The sequence below is a fragment of the Triticum aestivum genome, chromosome 1B (assembly GCF_018294505.1).
Source record: "Triticum aestivum cultivar Chinese Spring chromosome 1B, IWGSC CS RefSeq v2.1, whole genome shotgun sequence".
NCBI classification, from domain to species: Eukaryota; Viridiplantae; Streptophyta; class Magnoliopsida; order Poales; family Poaceae; genus Triticum; species Triticum aestivum.
Window position 1 is genome coordinate 43,325,332 of NC_057795.1, and position 24,050 is coordinate 43,349,381.

Here is a 24,050-nt window from a genome sequence, read left to right on the forward strand (position 1 = left end):
GATGTCATGCGCCTCCCCACTTGCCCTAGAAACTCTCTTATTCCCCAAGCGCCGTGCTAATGGCATGGTTGGGTTACCCACACCAGTATTGATGAAATCCCATGATAAGGGGACACGATCTCTGCTTCGACAAGACGTGCCAATAAAACCACCTCGCAAGATGTGTAGTAGCAGGTTGAGAAAACGGTTTGAATAATGACCGGGCCACGACGTGGTGTCACGCTATGGAAAAGCTGTCAGCAGATTAGCTCGTGGAATATTGTACTCTCTACGGTGGTATGTGGAATTTGTTTTGCAGAGCCGGACACGATTCTGGTGTTCAAGATCTACTTTGGAGTATTCGGAGAAGGAACTCGCCTTGCAATGCCGAAGACAATCTGCACGCCGGACTCATCATCATTGAAGCCTGGTTCAGGGGCTACTGAGGGAGTCCTAGATTAGGGGGTCCTCGGACAGCCAGACTATATGCCTATGCCGGACTATTGGACTATGAAGAAACGAGATTGAAGACTTCGTCCCGTGTCCGGGCCTTTGCGTGGAAGGAAAGCTTGGCAATTCAGATTTGTAGATTCCCTTTTCTGTAACCGGCTCCATGTAACCCTAGCCTCCTCTGGTGTCTATATAAACCGGAGGGTTTAGTCCGTAGGACAACAACAATCATAATCATAGGTTAGCTTCTAGGGTTAGCCTCTACGATCACGTGGTAGATCAACTCTTGTAATTCTCATATCATCAAGATCAATCAAGCAGGAAGTAGGGTATTACCTCCATAGAGAGGGCCCGAACCTGGGTAAACATCGTGTCCCCCGCCTCCCATGACCATTAGCCTTAGACGCACAGTTCGTGACCCCCTAGCCGAGATCCGCCGGTTTTGACACCGACACCCACTAAAGTTGATGAAGCATTCATGGAATCCGAGTGGATTCAGGCTATGCAAGATGAATTGCATCAATTTGAACTCAACAATGTGTGGGAGCTTGTCAAGCGACCAACCCACGCAAGCACAACATCATCGGTACCAAATGGATCTACCGCAACAAACAAGACGAAAATGGCCTCGTGGTGAGGAATAAGGCTCGTCTTGTAGCTCAATGCTACACACAGGTTGAAGGAATTGATTTCGATGAAACTTTTGCACCTGTTGCTAGACTTGAGGCTATTCGCATATTGCTTGCTTATGCTAACCATCATAATATCATCTTACATCAAATGGATGTGAAAAGTGCATTCCTCAATGGTAAGCTTGAGGAAGAAGTATATGTTGCTCAACCACCAGGTTTTGAGGATCCAAAATTTCCAGATCACGTCTACAGACTCAACAAGGCCCTCTATGGCCTCAAGCAAGCACCTCGGGCGTGGTATGACGCACTAAAGGAATTCCTCATGAAGAAAGGCTTCAAACCCGGTTCACTTGACCCAACTCTTTTCACCAAAACATATGATGATGAATTATTCGTGTGCCAAATATATGTTGATGATATTATCTTTGGCTGTACTAACCAACATTACAGTGATGAATTTGCCTATATGATGAGTGAAGAATATCAAATGTCTATGATGAGAGAATTGAAATTCTTCTTAGGTCTTCAGATTTGTCAACAATACAATGGCATATTCATATCTCAGGAGAAATACCTCAAGGATGTATGGAGGAAATTCGGCATGCAAGATTGCAAAGGCGTCAAAATTCCTATGCCCACAAATGGCCATCTATGCGCTGATGAAAATGCTAAAGACTTTGATCAAAAGGTATACCACTCCATGATTGGTTCTTTATTGTATCTATGTGCATCTAGGTCGGATATTATGCTTAGTGTTTGCATGTGTGCCCGATTTCAAGCTACACCGAAGGAATCACACCATAAGGCTGTGAAGCATATTCTTCGATATCTAGCTCACACACCAACACTTGGATTATGGTATCCCAAGGGCTCTTCCTTTGATCTCATTGGATATTCAGACTCTGACTATGCTGGCGATCGGGTAGACCGCAAGTTAACGTCAGGCACGTGTCATTTCCTCGGACGATCCTTGGTATGTTGGTCCTTGAAGAAGGAGAACTGGGTATCACTCTCCACTGCAGAAGCTGAATACATTGCTGCTGGATCTTGCTGTGCTCAACTGTTGTGGATGAAGCAAACTCTCAAGGACTATTGCATCAATGTGAAGAATGTGCCGCTCTATTGCGACAATGAGAGCACCATCAAGATTGCTCACAACCTAGTTTAGCACTCGAAGACAAAGCACATCCATATTCGTCATCATTTTCTTCGTGACCATGTGTTGAAGGGCGACATCTCCATCGACCATGCAAGTACTGAAGACCAGTTGGCCGATATATTCACAAATCCCTTGGATGAGAAGAGATTTAGCAAGTTGCGGTGTGAGCTAAATATCCTAGAATCTTCGAATGTTCTTTGAAAATGACACACATCCTAACACTTATGCTGACTTGATGACTTAGATGTGCAACGCACGAAGTAACGTTTTTCTGACTAACCCTCTAAGTGTGAAGAAATTAATTCTCAGAACCCTACAAGAGTTGTACGCGGTGTCTGAAATCAGGTTTCTTATACATCGGGTTACGCCACCAACCAAAGTTGAAAATCTTTGATTTGAATTTTTCTTCAGTTTTGAAATTTCTCAGTTTTTCAAATTCTTAAAATTTGCATTGTCTTCACTCTTTTAGTCGTTGTTCTTCATTTGACTATATATATATATATGTGAGTTTATGTCATCTACAACATTCACTTATTGCTAATTCTTCAAGTTGATTTTTCTGCTAAGTGAATGTGATCGGACCCTTCCCCCTCTATGCTAAACTCAACCTAGTCTGTTCACAAATTCTTCATGTGCGTTCATTTTGAAACTCGTTCAAATTTTTCAATGTGTCCTTGTCAGCTGAAGAAATTGCGAACGAAACATTAAAAATTCTTATCTGAATTTTCGGCTCTTGCCGCTCAAACTGTTACACAATCCACGACAAATCTTATCTATTCACCCACGATCTCCCATGATCGCCACCTCACAATACGTGGGTGACAGATGTGCGCGAATGAGAAGGGTCAGGGGCACGTTCGTCCAATTTCTTCGGGCAAACAATTTTTCACCTCAGCTATAAATACCCCCTTCCCTTCCTCATTTCACTTTTACTTTGCCCGAACTCTCTCCCTCGCTCGAGATTCTCAAGCCCTAGCGCCGCCGCTACCTCCATCGTCACCGGTGAGGAAGAGCTTCATTGCCTCGACCTCGTCGCCGTCGTACTCGCGCCGGCCGCGGAAATCTTCCCTCCGTCGCTGCCGTAGACGTCTTCCTCCGCCAAGTTAGGGCGTGGAAGATCCGAGCTGATGAACTTCTAAATCTACACCTCTTGTTTGTCGTGTTCTTCATCAAGGGTAATTAAAAGTTACTTTACCGCATTTATTCTACTGATGATTTTCATCAAATCTTCAAAAGGTGTTTATTCTTCAACCCCCACACTCTAAACACCTAGCACAAATCTTCTGTTCTTGATCTGTTTCTCTAAGTGACGTTTTTCTTTATGATTCCTCAATTGTGTGAATCTCACGACCCGCACAACTCCGGAACCTAAGTCAAAGAACGCTTAGTGAAATTCTTCAAGACACATCGGGTCAATTTCCTCAAACTTGTTCAATTTTGCAAAAAATTATGAGAATGCATATGACCTCTCCAAATTCTTCTCACCTATACTCTGTTCACAGGTACACATGTCTACTGCTGAATCACTAGGTTCTCATCAAATTAACTCATTTGCAGCATTCCTCAAAGAAAAGCTGCATACTTCTTCAGAGAACTCAATTGTGCAAATTCCTCAGCTGAAGAAAATGGCAGATGGTAAAAGGCCTCAGAAAGGAGGAAAGAAGCTTGAAGTTAATACTACTTTTGGGATCCCTGCGGACATCTATGCAGGGTAATGCATGCCTTATGAGGCAACTCACGGCAAGGAAACGAAGAATGAGCGGAAGGTGCACATTCAGAGGATAGAAAGAAGATGGGCAAGAGAGTGGAGGGAGTACAGATATGTTACTCCCAAATACATGAAGAAATTCGCTCTTAATCCTCCACGCCCAAGACCTCCTCTGGCACGTGGCCAATTAGCAGATCCAACAAGCCTTAAACGTGGTGAGGATTATGCTGATGAGTGGGCCAGGCGGCAAGCAAAGTTGGCCAAGCATGCCAAAGAAGTAGTGAAGAAATTCAATGAGGATTATGCTGCTGCCACTGGCGTGGCCGAGGCTTCTTCAAGCAAGAAGGCTATGCCTAAGAAGCTAGCCAAGAAACCAACTTCCTCAGCAATGCCCTCACGACCAAGTTCTTCTTCAATGCCCTCACGGCCAATTTCCTCAGTGCCACCAAGGCCAATTCCTCAAGCTGTCCCAATTCCTCAAGCTGCCCCAGTTCCTCAAGCTGCTCAACTTCCTCGGACTTCAAAGTCCTCAACTCCTCCGGCAAAGTCCTCGGCACATGTGCATCTCGCCACTTGCCAATGGACCACATGCATATCAATTGCCTCAGGAGCTTCTATAAGTTCTTCTTCTGGCCCATCTCTGCTGAAGAAAATGGCCACTGCTAGACGAGGCACTAGACCAAGTCCTCACAAGAAGCAGGTGGTCTTCCAAATTCCATTTGATGATGAGGCTGATGATGATGAGCTAGCCGATATCATCAAGGACAGACAACAGCGGGCCGCTAGAGCCAAAGGGAGTGATGTGCCCCTTCTACTAGATCCGAAGAAGATCCTCAATTTCATCGACCTCTGGCACAAAGATCCCAATGCTCCAATGCCAGAACTGGGCCTCACTCCTGGACAAAGTCACATGGTGACGGCGTTCATTGCTGAAGAGAAATGGAAGTATGACCAAGCTAGGACAGTGAAGAAAGTGCAGTACAAGAAGCAGCGCTACCTAAAGGACAATGTCCTCAGTCTTTCGCCTGAGTAGCTCATTGCACTGCACGCTGACATCAAAATGCTCAGCGATGAATTTGGCGCCTACAAGGCAGAATGGCAGGGTGCCACGGTCAGATTCGTCAAGCTGGCGAAGAAGTTCACTTCAAGTGCTGCTGCTCCAGTGCACATTGAAGTCACTCCGACTGAAGCATCTGCTCAAGCCACTGAAGGAATTGCCAGCACCGCTGATGAAAATTAGGCTGCTGATGAAACTGCAAGCACCAGGGCTGCTAAAGAATTCCAGCCTTTAAAGAAACTGCCAGGGAAACCACTAGTGTTGCACCTGAAGAATCTGCTAAGCCAGCTGAAGACTCTGTCACTGCGCCTGAAGAAATTGTTCAAGATAGGACAACTGCATTAGTTGAGCCTGAAGAAATTGATCCTACCCCCTCTGCTCCGCCTGCACCTCTACCAAGCCCAGTTCTTCCTTCTGCTTTGGAAGTGAAGAAAACCAAAGCTGCGGAGCGAGCTGCTTTGAAGAAGAGGAAAGCATCGGCTGCCTCAGAATCTTCGACCCCCAAGGAGGCGAAGATTTTGACAAGTTCACTGGACAATCCCATTGATGCTGTTCCCCTTGCAAGCATGCCATCAAAGGAACTTGTTCCTTATGGTGAAGGATATCAGATTCCTGAAGAATCTGCTGATGATGATCCCTCTGCTGCTTCCACAGAGCAGATGGATGAAGAGATTGAAGTTGAGGCCTTTAGCTCAACTCCCCAGGTATCATCGCCAACGCCTCAGTTCACTGCTGAAGAGGTCGACATTGAAGAAATGGAAGTGGATGAGGATGTGGACATTGGGCGCACCACTCCAGTGATGAACGATGATTTTTGGGATAGTCAACACCTCAACTCTCCTTTGTTCACACCGATCCAGCAAATTCCTCAGTCCCCAGCTCCAACTAAAGTTCAGATGGGTTCTGATGAACTCCACAATGCCCCTTCCACTCATGAAGAGATTCCAGCCACTAGTGCTGATGAAAATGTTGCTGAAGAAATGGAAGCCTAGGCTGCCACTAAAGCAGATGCTAAAATTCCTCAGCCTGCGGCTCCAGAGATTGACATTCCAGAAGTCATTCTTCAAATCACTGATAGCCCTCGGGCACAACCGAAGAATCCATTCTCCAAAACTCCGAAGTTCAAGGCTGATGTCTTCTTCAATGAGCATGTTGAGGGAGTCCTGGATAAGGGGGTATCCGGACAACTGGACCATGTACATCATCCGGACTATAGAAGCGTCAAGATACAAGACTCAAGACTTCGGCTCGTGTCCGGATGGGACTCTCCTTTGCGTGGAAGACAAGCTTGGCGATCTGGATATTATGTTTCCTTCCTTGTAAAACCGACTCCATGTAAACCCTCACTACTGGAATCAGCTTATTTGCCGTCTGCCAGTTCTTTGCCGTCAGCTGGCAGACGGTAAAGAGGCACTTTGCCGTCTGCCAGTTCTTTGCCGTCAGCTAGCGGACGGCAAAGAGGCACTTTGCTGTCTGCTTGCAAAAAACAGACGGCAAAGAACTGACAGACGGCAAAGATGCCAGTTGCCATCAGCCAATTATTTGCCGTCTGCCAGCAGATGGCAAAGAATCTTTACCATGTGCTGGCGGACGGCAAAGAGGTGGGACTATCTCTTTTTTTGCGGGTACAAAGAAAATCGTTGACCCTCACCTCCTCTCTCTGTCTCCCCTCTCTCCGCACGGCCCCCACCTCCTCTCTCTCTCCCCTCTCTCTCTCTCCCGCTCGTCTCTCCCTCTCCCTCGCGCGAGCACCTACGGCGGCCGATTTCGGCGAGCTCCGACAGGATTCGACGCCGCCCAGCACACCCACGTGACCCCCTCGCCCGCTCCTCCATCCCCTCCGACCAGATCTGACTCGCGCGTCCTCCAGCGACCACGCGTGACCCTCCCCTGCGGCTAGGGTTTCGGCCACCACATCGCCGGCGTGGCTCCGGTGTTGCTCCGGTGACTCAGGCGAGTCTCTTCACTCCTCCTCGTCACATCCATCCCTCTCTTTCTCACCGTGTCGCGTCGCGTCTCCTCTCCCTCACAGATCCATCACGCCGGGAAGCCATGGATGGGAAGGACGCCATGGACGGGAAGGACGCCGTGGAGGACGCAGCTCCACCACTGCCCCAACGCCATCCAGGTCTGCCCCTTCTCCTCTCCTCCCCTCTTGGATTTCTTCTTTTCCTGCCTTGCACCCGTCCACTCAAGTTCTAAACCAAACAAGAAAAAATATCAATCTTGTTTTTGCTGCATATGCAATAATGGTTGAGGAGGACTCAGTTGTTCACTTCTATAATTGTGCCATAAATCGGTTTACTCTGCTTGAGGGCTGCCGTAGTTAGCTCGATTTGATAGGGTCCTTACTACATATGCTACAGGGATTTAACTTGACTTGTTAATAATGAGTGTCAATCAATCAAACACAAGGAAACTATAAATGCTTACTATTTCGTATAGTGATCGTTGTGTTGTGTATAGGTAAAACTTGTGTTGTCCTTATCTACTTCGGAGGCATCATCATGTGTTGTCAATTTAGTTTCTGCCATGGTTTTGGTTTGGTCCTGCTTATGACAAATCGGTCATTCATTGCTTCTGAACACTCTACCTTTAATCTTTGCTTCTGTAAAACCGGCCTTTCTTCTATTGAATGGAGTGTTTGCTTGCTATGCGGGAAAAGTAGCTCATTCATCGCTGATTTGGCATGTGCAACCAAAGTGGACGGACCGCATTTAGGTCCGGTCGCCGTGAGGTTCCTTTGGCGGTGCTGGATGTGCCGTGGCACGGTGGTGCCCCCGGGTGGCGCCTCCGTGCTACGGTGCCCCTGGTTGGCGCCTTCTTGCCCGTGCTCTCGCTGGCGCCGCCGTTGTGGTGCTCTCTGGCAAGCTCCGGCTTGTTGTGGTGGTGTTGGTTGTGATGCTGGTCACACCATAGTGATGGTGTGGCTGCATCCTGCTTCGTCTACAACTCCTTTTGGTGAGCTTCTCCTTGCTCCCCTCCTGATCTCTCTAATCCATAGCTCTTGATCTTGTTGGATGTGAGGCTCTATTAGCTGTGGTTAGCTGCTGTAGATGAGCATCAACTTGTATTGGAGCTCTTTGTGATGGACTCTTGCTGTGTCAGGGTTTTGGTCAGTGACCATCTATGTGTATTTGTGAAGTATATATACTCCTGTACTGCTCTGTTCTGTGTAGTTGATCCTGGAGTTGTTACTTTGGTCAGTTACTTTACTCATGAACGGATACTCACTTGTTCTTAGTTATTTTACTTCTAATACTGATATGAACAGATACCACTTGGTTTGGCTATTCCTACTTGTCTCTTTCTAATAGCCTATGAACAGATACTATACTTGGTTTTGGCTGTTACTTTCCTAGTTTTCTACTGATAAGACAGATACTACATCTGATTTGGGAACTGATGCTGGTCTGAGCCCCCCTCTCTTAGGCTTAATTTACATGTGACTATCCCTGTGCTGTGATGAACTAGCCCTGGCACTTCCAGGCTGTCTGAGCACATAATCCCTCAAGTATATCTTGAGGTCTTCTGTAGCTCTCCTTAATAGTTATCTCATCTAAGCTGCTGGTGGTTGGATGTGTTGGGACTTGGTCTGGTTGGCTGGTTGTGATGTATATCTCCTCCTGGAGCTTTGTTTTTGGCGTTGCACAGTGACATGTACCTATTGTCACTAGACAAAACTGATTGTGGTGATGAAGTCTAATCTTTGGCTTTAATCACTAGTTTTTAGTTGGCTTAATTCCTGGAGCTAGTACTGATAGTGGTCTTTGTGTTGGCATTTAACTTACTGCTAATTGTGGTGGCTTCTTGATTGGGTCCTTGGCTGGTTCTCTTCTTTGGCTCTTTGGTATTGGTTTACTCTATTTGGCTTTCTAATTAAGATCACTTTGAAAATCATGATCTTAACTAAGATTATCTTGATCTCAAGTACTGGCTCCTACAGCATTGCATTTCACCAAGTGAAATGCTACATTTCTACTCCTAACCCATTCTCTCTTTCTTAGTGTTTTTGTTATGCAGGTTGGAAGAAAAGAAGAAGATCCACAGAAGATCTTAGTAATAAGATAGTTTTTAGGAAAATAGATATTTAGTTTTAGATCATTCCTTGTAATATTTGTTGGATATGCGTTCATGGATATGTGTTGGATATATATGTGTTCATGACTATATATTGGTAACATGTGTTGGATATGTGTTGGATATATATGTGTTCATGAGTATTGGTAATATGTGTTGGATATGCTATATTGGTCATACATATAGTCTGTGTTTGATTGTGTTTGATTTTCTGTGAAAATGAATTGATATAAGAAGAAACAAAATTAATGCCTATTTGGTCTCTTTGCCATCTGCCAACAGATGGCAAAGAGCCTGCAGCCTTTGCCGTCTGCCAGCAGATGGCAAAGAGCCGTGCCCTTTGCCATCTGCTAGCAGATGGTAAAGAGTCGTGCCCTTTGCCATCCGCCACTGACGGCAAAGGCCTCTTTGCCGTCCGCTGCAAAAAACAGACGGCAAAGAAGGCCTTTGCCGACCCTGTCTTTGCCGTCACTATTTGCCGTCCGCGGCGGACGACAAAGGCCTTTGCCGTCCGCCATGGCTGATGGCAAAGTACCAGATTCCTGTAGTGCCTAGCTCTCCGGTGTCTATATAAACCGGAGAGCATGGCCCTTAGAAGACCGATCACAATTACAATCATACCATCATAGGCTAGCTCTTAGGGTTTAGCATCTACGATCTCGTGGTAGACCTACTCTTGTATTCCACATATCTTCAATATTAATCAAGCAGGAAGTAGGGTTTTACCTCCATCGAGAGGGACCGAACCTGGGTAAACATTGTGTCCCTTGCTTCCTGTTACCATCAGCCTAAGACGCACAGATCGGGACCCCCTACCCGAGATCCGCCGGTTTTGACACCGACATTGGTGCTTTCATTGAGAGTTCCTATGTGTCGTCGCTTCGAGGTTTGATGGCGTCTTCAATCGTCAATGACACGGTCCAGGGTGAGACTCTTCTCCCCATATAGATCTTTGTGTTCGGCGGTTTCACACTGCGGGCCAATTCGCTTGGACAGTTGGAGCAGATCGACAGCTTTGCCCCTGGCCGCCAGATCCAGTTCGGAAACTTGAACTACACGGCAGATGTTTGCGGAGATTTGATCTTCGATGGATTCGAGCCTGCGCCAGGAGCGCCGGACAGCCACGATGAGCACGGCCTAGTCCTGCTGTCAGACAGTGCCCGGGACATTCTCCCCGAGGCAGCCCCGGATCTAAATCCAGGGCAGGTTGCATTGCCTATAGACGGAGGGCTGGACCCCGCCCCACAGGGCGCACACTTATCGGCGGTGGAGCCGAACACGGGTCTCACCTCTGTGGAGGCCTGTAACCTTGGGCCCCCAGACTCATATCCGGTTGTTGGTCCTGGTCCGCTCACTCTCGAGCCAGCCGATCCAGGCTGGGCTCCAGTAATGGAGTTTACCGCTGCGGACATCTTTCATCACTCGACCTTTGACGACATGCTAAACTCATTTAAGTCTCTCTCTTTGTCAGGAGGCTCTGGGCCGAACTATGTCCGGCCCAAGTGGGAAGCAGGCGACAAAGGAACTCGGCGCCCACCCACCACCCACTTCATTGCCATGATCGAAGAATTAACCGACATGCTTGACTCCGAAGACATCGACGGTATGGATGAGGATGCAGGAGAGGCTCCAGAATCCCTGGAGCACGGGGCTAGTACCTTGTCATACGATATATACATGGTAGATACGCCCAATAAGGACGACAGTCCAGACGATAAAACACCCGGGCAAAAGCCAAAGAGGCAGCGCAGACGCTGCTCAAAATCCAGCAATGGCAAAAATAGCGACAAGAGCGCAAGAAGGGTTGATATACCCGCAAACTCCGAAAGCAATAATGACCACATGGACCCAGCGATGGAGCAGGACGAGCCAGCTCACGCTAAATCAAGTTCGGAGCAAATAAACGATCACAATAATCCGGAGGAATGAGCTCATGATACCACCCCAGAGCAGGAAGACAGTCCGAACGATGATGCATTCATCATCCCAGATGAACAAGTGGAACGAGACAACCTCCACAGGAAGCTTATGGCCACCGCAAGAAGTCTAGAAAAGCAGAAGCTACGGCTCAAGGCAGCACAGGAAAAGCTAAGTCCTAGATGGAATAAGGTGCTAGACACTGAAGAAAGATATGGCGATGACCGCCATACGAAAAGCTATCCGAAGCACAAGCTACTGCCAGAATTCAACGACGCGGCCGTTCCACCAAAGGAAAATTCGACCAAAAAACCAGACGTACCACCTCACAACCATAACAGAGCGGTCGCGGACACTGCGCATGATCCACGCGAGCATCCGGATAAAAAGACCGGTGCAGCCAGGTCCATACATGGATCTAGAAGACACACCCCAGCGCAGGACTATGGTCACCCAAACGCTCATAAAAGCCAGATACCAGTTCGGAATCAACCCCGAACACAACAACAGCCGACTACATGCCATAATGCGTCCAGATACAGAGGGGCTGCTCACCCCCTGTGCTTCACCGAAGAAGTACTGGACCATGAATTCCCACAATGCTTTAAACCTGTGAACATAGAAGCATACGACAGCACGACAGACCTGAAAGTGCGTTATATCGACTAGAGGGGGGGTGAATAGGAGATTTTTATAAATTCTTTGCTAAGGAATTTGCCGATGAGGAAATTCCTTAGCGAAGAACTACTACCGGGCCGAGAAGGAAGCTCGACGGAGAAAGTGTTCTGGTCCCAGTATGCTGAGGCCGGACACCTGGTGCCCTTGAGCGACCAGCTGAAGCAGCTGGTCAAGCTTCATAAGGCAGCCGAACAGGCCATGAAGGGCCTGATAGTCCAGCTGTGGCCTGGTGAGGTCATGCCTTTGAGCTACTTTGGGTTGGTGCGGCGGCTGGTGGAGGCCTGTCCACGGCTTGAAGTCATAAAGCGTTCCGTGTGTATCGAGGGCGCCCGTAGGGCTTTTGCCCGTGCTAAAGTGCACAGGGGCAAGCTGGATGTTGAGAGGCTGGTGAAGGATGGGCCGCCGGAGGGGAAGGAGCATCGCAGGCCCGAGATGTATTATGAGGGCATCCTGAAGGGTGCCCGTCTTGTGGCGGAGGAATGTACCATGGATGTAATTTTTGAGTAAACTCGCTCGTATTTGTCCTGTGCGCTGAAAACTTGTTCATATACGCTAAGCAATGCCTTTTGAATTTAAAATATTACCTTCTGTGCGGCCGTTTATGAAATCTGAGAGATGCAAGTCGCCGGCTTCTACCCCCATGCCACGAGTGTTGGGGTGTTAGGGATAAACCTGAGTGCTCTTGTTCCCATTCTTGGGTCCATCTAGGGAGGCGCTCAGCACAACTAACAAGGCCATCGGACTTATAATGCTTTATCACTCTCACTTAGCCATAGAATTCTATAATTTTAAATTTCGGCGAAGCCCCTAGTATTCGGAAGACCGAGTTCGGGGCGCTATCCACGCCTAGGCCAGATAAATCCGGCTCCTCGCTCTAAGCGGCATAAGTCTTTAAGGACTCGAAAAACCTCGCGAACAGTGACCGGTCTCTCGCACTATCATGACGGTCAGTTTTAGCTTTCTCTACTGAGGTGTTAACCCAGCTCAACTGGGGCACAATCGCAGTAGTTCTCCCAGCGCTACCTTAGCCAACATTGCAAAACATAAGGTACCAAAACATGGGATCCGGGCAAACCCAACTATTGACCCAAGACATGATTCAGAGCTGATGCATATAGTGCCATAAGTTCGGGGTGCCGCACTCGTGAGAGTGTTCGGTCTTCTCACACCGTATTATGGGGTGCTTAAGCCCCTGGTGTATTGGCCGTACCAAAGTGTACGGTTGCATAATGTCATGACTGAACATATTTGTATAAAAAATGAATACAATAATAGATAAGAGCTATGTATTGTTTATTAAAAAGGGGCTGCTATGAAAGCAGAACGATACAAATAGTGCGATAAGCAAGAGATGGGATTATTTGACATGTCCCCCTCCTGGGGCAAGCTGCGAGACTTTAAGTAAAACAGGTATTTAGCTCGTTATAGAGACCACCTGGACATTTGACGTGGCTTGTTGTCTCCCTGGCTGTTGCATCATGTGTTCGGCGAGTGTATTTTCGGACAGGCCTTCCGAATAGTTGGGTCCTGAAAGTATATAAAAAAAGGAAACGGCGGAATAGGGAGCCCCTAGTGCGGTTGAGCCGCATTCTGGGCGTGCCGTGGTTGTGCCCCTCCCCTTATGCTCATGGTATTTCTAGAGCGTAATTATCTACGCGTGGTACCGCTATCGCCATTTGGCGAGGGCTAGGGTTGGGGCCGCACTGCTATGCTTGCTCGGAATGTGCCGGCCGGTTTTGTTGTGGGTTGCTTCGGGCGCGCTTGACGTTGTCCGGACGTTTAACAGCCGGATTGGAGAATTGCCTTGAGAGGCTACTTTGTACTTCCACCGCCAGGGCCGCCGTGTGCTCCTTCGTTCGGAGAGAGCGTTCGGTGTTTCCGTTGACCGTAATGACTCCGCGAGGGCCTGGCATCTTGAGCTTGAGATATGCATAGTGCGGCACCGCATTGAATTTTGCGAATGCGGTTCGTCCGAGCTGGGCATGATAGCCATTGCGGAATGGGACTATGTCGAAGATTAATTCTTCGCTTCGGAAATTATCTGGGGATCCGAAGACCACTTCGAGTGTAACTGAGCCTCTACAGCTGGCTTCTACACCTGGTATGACGCCTTTAAAGGTTGTCTTTGTGGGTTTAATCCTTGAGGGATCTATACCCATTTTTCGCACTGTATCCTGATAAAGCAGGTTCAGGCTGCTGCCGCTGTCCATGAGGACTCTAGTGAGGTGAAATCCGTCAATGATTGGGTCTAGGACCAATGCGGCGAATCCGCCGTGACGAATGCTAGTGGGGTGGTCCCTTCGATCAAAAGTGATCGGGCAGGAGGACCATGGTTGAACTTTGGGGCGACTGGCTCCAACGCATAGACGTCCTTGAGAGCACGCTTCCGCTCCCTTTTGGGGATATGGGTTGCGTATATCATGTTCACCGTCCGCACTTGCGGGGGGGAGCCCTTCTGTCCTTTGTTGTTTGGTGGCCGGGGCTCCTCCTCGTCATTGCTATGCAGCCCCTTGTCTCTGTTTTCGGCACTTAACTTGCCTGCCTGCTTGAATACCCAACAATCCCTGTTGGTGTGATTGGCTGGTTGTTCGGGGGTACCATGTATCTGGCATGAGCGATCGAGTATCCGGTCTAAACTGGATGGGCCCGAAGGGTTTCTCTTGAATGGCTTCTTCCGCTGACCGGGTTTAGAGCCTCTGAATCCGGCATTAACTGTCGTATCCTCAGTATTATCGCTGTTAATGCGGCACTTGTGCTTGTTACGACGTGACCTGCCATTGTTGTCCTTGATATCTGAGTTGCCAGGGCTCTTGGTTATGTTATTGCTGCAAGCTAGCCAACTGTCTTCTCCCGTGCAAAAGCGGGTCATGAGTGTCGTGAGGGCTGCCATAGATTTCGTCTTTTCCTGTCCTAGGTGCCGGGCAAGCCATTCATCTCGGATGTTGTGCCTGAAGGCTGCAAGGGCCTCTGCGTCCGGACAATCGACTATTTGATTTTTCTTGGTTAGGAACCGTGTCCAGAATTGTCTGGCCGATTCCTCTGGCTGCTGGATTATGTGGCTTAGGTCATCGGCGTCTGGTGGTCGCACATAAGTGCCCTGGAAGTTGTCAAGGATTGCGGATTCTAGGTCCTCCCAGCAACTAATTGACTCTGCTGGCAGGCTGTTAAGCCAATGCCGAGCTGGTCCTTTAAGCTTGAGCGGGAGGTATTTGATGGCGTGTAGATCATCACCACGGGCCATGTGGATGTGAAGGAGATAATCCTCGATCCATACCGCAGGGTCTGTTGTGCCATCGTATGATTGGATGTTTACGGGTTTAAAACCCTCGGGGATTTGATGATCCATTACTTCGTCTGTGAAGCATAGTGGGTGTGCGGCGCCCCTGTACTGGGCTATATCGCGACGTAGCTCGGATGAGCTTTGTCTGTTGTGTTCGGCCTGGCCGTATTTATCATATTCGGCATGACGGTTATCGTAACGTGACGTGGGGCGCCCACGCGATCCATAGATCGATCTTGTTTGCCTTGCCTTATCCTCCAATATGCCTCGCAGGTCTGTTGTGTTTCCCTGTGCTCTGGTATTTTTTGAGCGGCACCAGGGTGCGGCTTGGGTTGAGGGACGAAAGGCCTCTCTGTCGCGGTCACAGGGTGGCCGATCGGGCGCATCATGTGCTGGTGATGTAGGTTTAGTTGCTTCCTCCTCTAGTTGGGGTAGCAGCCTGCGCTTTGGGTAGCTCTTGGAGGGGCGTACGAGTTTATACTCTTCGGCCGCCAGGACTTCAGTCCATCTGTCGGCTAGCAAGTCTTGGTCAGCTCTAAGCTGCTGCTGTTTTTTCTTCAGGCTGCTTGCCGTGGCCATAAGCCTGCGTTTGAAACGCTCTTGTTCGACGGGATCCTCTGGCACGACAGATTCGTCGTCGTCGAGGCTTGCCTCGTCTTCGGAGGGAGGCATGTAATTGTCGTCCTCGACCTCCTTGTCTGCCGCTCTCTCATGAGGGCTGGCTTCTCCGTCCTCATGCGCTGAATCCTGCTGGAGGGGGTTGTCTTCGGCACTATCCGGGGTGTTGTTGTCTCCAGTGCCGGACTCACCGTTTTTGCTTTGGCGGGATTTAGAGCGGCGCCGCTGACGTCGGTGCTTGGGTTGCTTCTTGGAGGGGTCATCCTCCATTTTTTCATTGCCATCCCCTGCTTTAGGGGTGTCCACCATGTATATGTCATATGACGAGGTGGCTTTCCAGTGCCCTATAGGTGCTGGTTCTTGGTCGTCTCCTTCATCGGCATCCATACCGTCGATGTCTTCGGAGTTGAAGTCAAGCATGTCGGTTAGATCGTCGACAGTGGCTACGAAGTGGGTGGTGGGTGGGATTCAAATTTCTTCATCGTCCGCATCCCAACCTTGCTGACCATAGTCCGGCTAGGGCTCTCCTGACAAAGAGAGAGACTTTAGTGAATTCAGGATGTCGCCAAAGGGCGAGTACTGAAAGACGTCCGCGGCGGTGAACTCCATGATCGGAGCCCAATTGGGTTTGATCGGAAGGGGTGCGAAAGATTCAAAGTCCGGAAAGGAGTCCGGCACCTTGGATTCACATGCCTCACAAAGGACTAGGCCGGTATTCGGCTCGATCGCCGCAGAAATTGCGGCTCCTGGGGCAGCGTCCAATTGTCCGTCCCCGACTGGCGTGGTTGGCTCCGAGCTAGGGGTCGGAGCGGACACCTGAGCGGCGCTCTGGGCGCTGTCCGGCGGCAGAGCTAGATCATGCCCATCGTGACAGTGCGGCGCGCTCGGCCGTGGGTCGAATCCATCAAAGATCAAGTCCCTGCAGATGTCGGCCGTGTAGTTTAAGCTTCCAAATCTGACCTGATGGCCAGGGGCGTAGCTTTCGATCTGCTCCAGATGGCCAAGCGAATTGGCCCGCAGTGCGAAGCCGCCGAATACGAAGATCTGTCCGGGGAGAAAAGTCTCACCCTGGACCGCGTCGTGGTTGATGATCGAAGAAGCCACCGGGCCTAAAGGTGACGACACAGAGGAACTCTCAATGAAAGCACCAATGTCGGTGTCAAAACCGGCGGATCTCGGGTAGGGGGTCCCGAACTGTGCGTCTAGGCGGATGGTAACAGGAGACAAGGGACATGATGTTTTTACCCAGGTTCGGGTCCTCTCGATGGAGGTAAAACCCTACTCCTGCTTGATTAATATTGATGATATGGGTAGTACAAGAGTTGATCTACCACGAGATCAGAGAGGCTAAACCCTAAAAGCTAGCCTATGGTATGATTGTTGTTCGTCCTATGGACTAAAAATCTCCGGTTTATATAGACACCAGAGAGGGCTAGGGTTACACAGAGTCGGTTACAATGGGAGGAGATCTTCATATCGAATCGCCAAGCTTGCCTTCCATGCCAAGGAAGGTCCTATCCGGACACGGGACGAAGTCTTCAATCTTGTATCTTCATAGTACGGGAGTCCGGCCAAAGGTCATAGTCCGGCCATACGGACATCCCCTAATCCAGGACTCCCTCAATGGGTTGCTCTCAAATGACAAGTGTCTGTTTCTCTCAGAGCAGCCAACCAACTAGTGGTTGTAGGGGGCAGCTATTTATAGCCTAGGGAGCAGCCCGACATGAAAAGACATAAATGCCCTTATCTGATATGACTATTAGGTGGATAAGATATTTTGGGACAGCTGGCGCGTAGCACAGCAACGGTCGGAAATTTGACTATCAAATTCCTCAGGGCTATCATGATTCTCACTGTGTAGGCAATCCGCACTGGCGAATTCCTAACTCCTCAGTCAGAACAAATTCCTCAGCGACCAGAAGAACTTCGTCTCTGTCACTAAAGAAATTGACTGAACTGTATGAGATTTCCAAAGGCTTCACTCGAAGGGTTTGGTAGGTGTAGGATTTTGAGTTGAGCATCACATGGAAATTTTTCCTTAGTATTTCCTCGACTCCCTTTAACAGTACGGTGTTTCCTATGACTCAAGAAAGAGAAAAACAAAACTATGAAAACGAAAGTCTTCAAGCTTCATATTCCTCGCATGAATATCAAGTCTTCATGGTAACACCAATTTCTTCACTTTCAAAGTCTTCATGAAAGTCTTCAGAAATACCAAAATCTTCAGTCGAAGATATTCATTTTTAGGGGTTGACTTTCCCTAAATATCAAACTCCTCATAGACTTATAGACCTGTGTACACTCACAAACGCATTAGCCCCTTAACCTATAAGTCTTCAATACACCAAAATCACTAAGGGGCACTAGATGCACTTATAATCCCCCCCTTTTTGGTGATTGATGACAATATTGGTTAAGTTTTCAATGGGGGTAAACATGTGAAGTGTAAGTATTGATATTGAGGAATTTGATTGCAAGATATAGAAGAACTCCCCTTGAAGATGTGCATAGTGAGGAATTTGCTTTTGAAGCAATGCACACTTGAAGAGTTGAATCATGGAGATCTCCCCCTATATATTGTAATTGATACACGCATTTGACATATGATATGAAGAATTTGAAATGCATGATGAAATATGGTGCCTGATGAAATTCAGCATGCGTGCAGTAACATTAATGAGGAACAAGCATGCAGAATAACATATCGAGAGTATCAAAGCACAGTGCATCAAAAGTATCAGGGCACCATCAGGTTTAAGATTACAACTCGATCCAATAAAGTTTCAGAAGAATGAGAGTTGTAACTTAGCAAAAAAATGCCCATATAATAGACCCGCTTGAAGACTAACTCAAATTTCTCCCCCTTTGTCATTGAATGACCAAAAGGATCACAACTGAGGACTAATGCCCCTGACGAATATCAAGTTGATGGAGGAGCACCAGCGTTGTTGGGGTCGGTTGTTGTAGTAGGGCCTGCCGCAGTGTCGTCCAAATCTTCATTTTCATCAGTCTCGCGCGATGAAGAATAGGAGCTGGCCACCAAGGAAGGGACTTTGACCTTCTTGAACTTCTTCGGTGGGGGTGCAGACCAGTCAAATTCTTCCTTGAGACCCATATTCTTCAGATCTGCAGCACTGTAGACATGAGATAGAATAGCCCAGGTACGGTTGAAGGTTTCATGGAGGTAGTATTGGTTTTTCTTCACTGCATTGTGTGTTGAGGTCATGTTGTGAAGAATTGAACCAAACTGACGCTTGACCCATTTATGATTGCGATCAACCTTCTGATGAAGACTAAGGAGTAACTCATGATCAGTCATCACCCTGGGAGCTGTGGCTTGAGGATTTTGCTTGGTGGCAGAGTCATGTGTGGCAGAGTCATCATTGGTGGAGTAGGATGCAGCCTTGCGAAATTGACCATCCAATGGATGAATGCCTTCATCTATCACAGCAGATGCCTTGCCTTTATCATCAGCTGAGGAATATGTCCGTTTGAGGACTTCAATCGGGGGCAAGTAGCTGCCATGGTTCAAAGTGTCAGCTTTGTAATTTAGTGAAGCCCTTGTCCTGATGAATCTCATAATCCATGGTGCATAAGGCTTTAGCTCAAATGGTGACATAGCAATATTTGCCAGAGTCCTCATGAAGAAATCATGGAAGTTGACGGGAACACCATGAATGATATTTAAAAGCATGTTCTTCATGATGCCAACGACCTCTTCATCATTTGAGTCGTGGCCTTTGATAGGACTCATTGTCTTCGACAGAATGCGATAGACAGTCCGGGGCACATATAGTAATTCCTTGACGAGGAATTTGGTTCGAGGAGCCTGCCCTGGCTTCAAAGGCTTCATCAGCACTTGCATGAAATGATTTGAAAGTTCAGGTTCACTGTAGACACGACGAGCACTATCAAGGGGAGGACTGAGTGGGAGGGCATGAAGCAATTCCGTTGCTGGTGCCTTGTAGTGAGTATTTTCAGACATCCAGTCCAACACCCATGAATTCACATCTTCAGAGTTTCCTGTGATGTGCAATGTTGCATAGAATTGAAGAATGAGTTCTTCATTCCAATCACAGATGTCAGTGCAGAAATTTAGCAATCCAGCATCGCGAAGAACACTGAGGACTGGCTCGAAGCATGGCAGAGACTCCATGTCTACATGAGGAATGTGTTCATGATCGAAGACTTTGTCTTTGTTGAAGAGTACTGAGGAATAGAAATTTGCTTGACTAGCAGTCCAGAAACGCCTCTTCCTTATGCGAGCAGAGTCATAGGGGTTATAGTCAGTGAAGAACACATGCTCGCTGAAGAAATCTTCACCCTTGAACTTTTGCTTCTTTGAGAATGGATCCGTTGGCTTGGGCACTGGAGTGTCAGTGAGTTGCATCACAACCTCAGGAATTGCAATCTCAGGTTCTTCAGGCTGAGGAATTTCTGGTTCCTCTTCAGTAGCAGGTTGTGTGTTCAAGGGTTCAACAACATCAACTTCTTCAGCACTAGCGGCTGGAATGTCCTCTTGCATAGAAGAGGTGGGATGAGTTTCTTTAGAGCCCATTTGAACAGTTGGTGCAGGGGACTGAGGTATTTGTTGAAGTGGGGTGAAGAGTGGAGTATTGGCGTGCTGACTTTCCCAAAAGTCATCATTCATCATGGGCGTTGTGCAGCCAATGTCCACGTCTTCATCTTCAATTTCTTCAACGCCAGCCTCTTCAGCTGTGAACTGAGGCATTTGCGAGGAAGCAACATGCGTTGAAGGGATCGCATCCACTTCAATTTCTTCATCAACCTTCTCTGACGAAGCAGCAGATTGAGGTTCTTCATTAGATCTGCTTGGGATAAAATATTCCTCACCAAAAGGAACAAGGTCCTTTGATGACATGGTGGAAATTGGAAAAACATCAATTGGATTCTCAATAGAGCTTGTTAGAGGCTTCATCTTCTTTGGAGCTGAAGATTCTGAAGCACTGGATGCTCTCCTTTTCTTCACTGCAGCTCGCTCTGCAGCCTTGGTCTTCTTCACATCGAATGCACATGGAAGAATTGGAGTCGGTGTAGGCGCAGATGGAACTGAGGTTTCTGGTTGAATTTCCTCAGGCGCAACTGATGCAGTTGCCCTGACTTTTTCAGTTTCTTCAGGCGCACCACTAGTGGATGCCCTGACAATTTCTTCAGCGGCTGGAATGGAGTCATCAGCCCTGGAACTAGCATTTTCTTCAGCAGCCTGAATGCCATCAGCGGTGCTGGCATGTTCTTCAGTTGGCTGAGCAGATGCTTCAGCATGAGGAATTTCTTGTTGCGATGGGGCTGCAACATTTGTGAATTTCTCAGTCAGTTTCACAAACCTGACTTTGGCTCCTTGCCAATCATCATAGTAAGCATTGAAGTCATTGCTGAGGGTTTTGATTTCTGCTTGGATCTTGAGGAGTTCATCAGGTGTCATATTGACAACGTTATTCTTCAGGAACTTCTCTTTTCTGAACCGAGTCTTCTTGATCTTCCTGGCCTTCTCAAATTTCCATTTCTCTTTAGTGATGAAATGGGTCAGCATCTGACTTTGACCAGGAGTCAAATGAAAATCAGGCATAGGAGTATTTGGATCCTTGTGCCAGAGATCAATGTAATGAAGGATCGCCCTTGGATCCAAAAGCAGTTGCACATTTGTTCCTTTGGCTCTAGCGGCCCTTTCTTGTCGGTCTCTGATGATTTCTGCAAGTTCATCATCATCAGCTTCATCCTCAGATGGCACGTGGAAGGCAACCTGTTTCTTCTTCGGACTTGGCCGAGGATCTCGACCAGCCATTGCCTTAGTCTTCAACAGAGTGGGGCCTGATGAAGATTTTGGTGCAGCTGAGGAACTTGCTGAGGCACCAGAGGCAATAGAGATGCCTGTTGTCCTTTGTCACGTGGCCAGATGTACAGGTGTTGAGGACTTTGCCGGAGCAGCTAAGGACTTTGGAGGAGGAGCAGTAGTTGGTACTGGCTGTGAGGGCTTTGAAGATTCTAGCCGTGAGGGCTTTGAAGATTCTGGCCGTGAGGGAATTGCCGAGGAACTTGGCCGTGAGGGCATAGTTGGTGAAGCACTTGGCTTGTGAGCAGGCTTCTTTGCCATTGATTTTCTTGGCTTGACATAGGCCTCAGTGGCAGTAGCAGCAACAGAGTCTTAATTGAATTTCCTCACTGCTGCTTTGGATTGTCTTGCCAGCTTAGCTTGGCGTTTGGCCCATTCTTCAGGAAAATCCTCACCACGCTTGATGCTGGTGGGGTCAGCTTCTTGGCCAGGTGCCAATTGAGCTCTTGGGCATGGAGGATTAAGTGCAAATTTCTTCATATATTTTGGAGTCACATATCTGTACTCCCTCCATTCTCTTGCCCATCTCCGTTCAACTTTCTGTATGCAACTGATTTTTATTTTCTTTGCCGTACTTAGCCTCATCAGGTGTGCAATAATCAACATAGATTGCCTCAGGTATTTCAAAAGCAGTCATGACCTCAGGCTTCTTTCCTCCTTTCTGCGGCCTCTTACCATCAGCCATATTCTTCAGATGAGGAATTTGAACAATCAAATTTTCTGAAGAAGTATGCAACTTTTCTTCGAGGAACACTGCAAATGAGTTAAGTTGATGAGAACCTAGTGATTCAGCAGCGGACATGAGTACCTATGAACAGAGTATAGTTGCGAGGAATTTGGAGAGGTCATATGCGTTCTCAGAAGGTTTTTCAAAAAGAACAAGTTTGAGGAATTTGACCAGATGAGCCTTGAAGAATTTCACTAAGCGTTCTTTGTCTTATGTTCTAGAGTTGTATAGATCGAGGATCCACACAATTGAGGAATCTTGAAGAAAAATGATGCTTAGAGAAACGAATCAAGAACAAATGACTAGTGAGGTGTTTTGTGTGTGAGGATTTGAAGAATAAAACACCTTTGAAGATTTTGTTGTGAAATTTTGAATCAAAAGGGGTAGTAAATGTAATTTTTAATTACCCTAGATGAAGAACACGACGAACTGAGAAGCAGAATAGTGAAGTTCGTCGATGTAGATCTTCCACGCCCTAACTTGGTGGAGGAAGACAGCTATGGCGGCGGAGTGAAGATTTCCGCGGTCAGCGTGAGTACGACGGCGACGAGGTCGAAGCAGTGAAGCTCTTCCTCACCGGCGACGATGGGGAGTAGCGGCGACGCTAGGGTTTGAGGAGCTCGAGCGAGAGAGAGTGGTCGAGCGGAGTAAAGGAAGTGAGGAAGGGATGAGGGGGTATTTATAGTCGCAGTGAAAAACTGTTCGCCGGAAGATTTAGGACGAACCTGCCCCTGACCCTTCTCCTTCGCTTGACATGTGTCACCCACGTACTGAGGAGTGGAGATTGTGTTAGATCGTGGGTGAATGGATAAGTCTTTCATGGGATCCGGAACGGAATGAGCGGTAAAACCAAAAAATTTGGATAAGATTAATTTTAAAGTTCGTTCGCAAATTCTTCAGCTGACAAGGACACAGTGAAGATTTTGAACGAGTTTCAAATAGTACGCACATGAAGAATTTGTGAATAGATTGGGTTGAGTATAGCATAGAGGGGGAAGGGTCCGATCACATTCACTTAGCAAAAAATGCACCTTGAAGAAATAGCCATAAGTGAATGCTGTAGAGGACATAAACTCTTATATGTATATATAGCCAATGAAGAAAAACTACGGAAACATTGAGGATTTTGCAAAGTTGAAGAATTTGAAAAACTGAAGAAAAACTGAGGAATTTCAAAAATGAAGATTTTCAACTTTGGTGGTGGCGTGACCCACCGTATAAGAATGATGATTTCAGACACCGCGTACAATTGTCGTAGGGTTCTGAGAATCAAATTCTTCATTAATTTCTTCACACTTAGAGTGTTATTCTTCATTGATTGAAGAAAAACGTTTCTTCATGTGTTGCACATCTAAGTCATCAATTTTGCGTAAGTGTCAGGATGTGTGTCCTTTTCAGAGAACATTCGAAGATTCTAAGATATTTAGCTCACACCGCAACTTGCTAAATCTCTTCTCATCCAAGGGCTTTGTGAAGATATCGGCTAGCTGTTCTTCAGTCTTCACGTGCTTGATGGAGATGTCGCCCTTCAACACATGATCATGAAGAAAATGATGATGAATCTGAATGTGCTTTGTCTTCGAGTGCTGAACTGGGTTGTGAGCAATCTTGATGGCACTCTCATTGTCACAGAGGAGAGGCACATTCTTCACATTGATGTCGTAATCCTTGAGGGTTTGCTTCATCCATAGCAGTTGAGCATAGCAAGAACCAGCAGTAATGTACTCAGCCTCTGCAGTAGACAGTGATACACAGTTCTGTTTCTTCGAGGACCAACAGACCAAAGATCGTCCGAGGAAATGACAAGTACCAGATGTTGACTTGCGGTCCACACGATCACCAGCATAGTCAGAGTCAAAATATCCAATGAGATCAAAAGTAGAGCCCTTGGGGTACCATAATCCTAGTGTTGGT